The sequence below is a fragment of the Nothoprocta perdicaria genome, unplaced genomic scaffold, assembly GCF_003342845.1.
Source record: "Nothoprocta perdicaria isolate Ctin4 unplaced genomic scaffold, notPer1 scaffold_523, whole genome shotgun sequence".
Classification (NCBI taxonomy): domain Eukaryota; kingdom Metazoa; phylum Chordata; class Aves; order Tinamiformes; family Tinamidae; genus Nothoprocta; species Nothoprocta perdicaria.
This window is the reverse complement of record NW_020455781.1, coordinates 36,226-37,128: the sequence shown is the minus strand read 5'-3', so window position 1 is coordinate 37,128 and position 903 is coordinate 36,226. Positions and strand designations below refer to the sequence as shown.

The 903-nt window shown below is 39.8% G+C and overlaps 1 protein-coding gene across 1 annotated transcript in view; it reads right to left on the bottom strand.

Moving 5' to 3' along the window:
• Window positions 1–689, bottom strand: part of LOC112954968 (chromosome alignment-maintaining phosphoprotein 1-like) — a 5,297-nt gene extending 4,608 nt beyond the window's left edge. Inside the window, 1 exon segment of the mRNA XM_026048250.1 lies at window positions 599–689. The gene's annotated coding sequence lies outside the window, so the exon portion shown is untranslated.
• Window positions 690–903: the final 214 nt, after the last annotated feature.

The following is a 903-nucleotide window of genomic DNA, read 5'->3' as shown; positions in this document are numbered from 1 at the left end:
AGGGAGGGGTCACAGAAAACATTCTCAAAATAAGCTTCTAGTCAGTGTTTTTGTATCAATTTAATGTTATTTTCATATCTAAAAATATATTAGATGAACAGCTAATCTGAAAATATGTATCCAAAACAAGTTTTCTGAATCCCTTCCCAAAGTACTTTCCCTGTTTTCTTATGAAACTGAGGCTTACACAAGCACACTGCCCTGCCATGAATGCCAATCAAACCGGACTAAGCAATACAGTCTCAAGTTGAAATTCTACAAGTTTCATGAAATGAGGAACAAAAGCTTCGGGATCAGGCCAGTGAGAGAACGAAAGCAGACTTGCAAGGCTGTTAAAGGCAACGTGGGTGCAAGAAGAAACAGGAAAGGGAAATGGGCTGAGCAACATGGAACACAAATCCGTAAGAAATTAAGGTTCATTCGTTCAGTTGCTCATGGAGCAATTTCTTAGACCACACAATATGCAGGTATTTTATAATTAAGCCAGAGGAATAGGTAGATTTTAAAGAAATGGGTGCAGCTCCCATCAGGAACCACGGACAGAGCTTAAAGAATCTTCCTTTACATATATGCAAAAAAGGAACATCCAAGTGCATACTCTCCACACAGGCACTGATATCCGAGAAGCAGTGAGAAGCAACTGGACTGCCCTACAAACACAGAACTGGAAGGATCTTCTGGTCCAGCACTGCAGAACGCAGCTCCATCAGCAMCTGTACAAAAGACATTTACTTGCACAAGTTGCACCAAAAGGTCCAGTACATATTCAGTTTGGACCACAAAACATTTCTTTTATGCCAATCTCCCCTCCTCTTACTTAGTCCTTTCCTATTTTATAATGAAAATTTCCATTTTCTTTTAAAATACAAAAGGGAGAAAGGGGAGTCCTTAACTCCCTTCTAC